Genomic DNA, 265 nt, shown 5'->3' on the forward strand with positions numbered 1-265 from the left:
AATCGCTAATGTTTTTAACAATCAGTTATATTAAACAATCGGAGAGAAAACAAATTCAAATGGATATACTATACAGGCAGCCGACTGTGTTAATAGTGTTGGCTAGAGCTTAGTTTTTTTAACACAAAGTGGATGGGTTTCTTTTGAATTCCAACTGATTTTATCATATTGTAAAGCATGTCAGAATATATATATATATCTCAAGCTTAGAAGCTTGAATAAACTCTTCATACTCATTGTTCAGTTTTCGACACTCAAGTTGTAA

Source organism: Octopus bimaculoides, chromosome 4, assembly GCF_001194135.2.
Source record: "Octopus bimaculoides isolate UCB-OBI-ISO-001 chromosome 4, ASM119413v2, whole genome shotgun sequence".
Taxonomy (NCBI): Eukaryota; Metazoa; Mollusca; class Cephalopoda; order Octopoda; family Octopodidae; genus Octopus; species Octopus bimaculoides.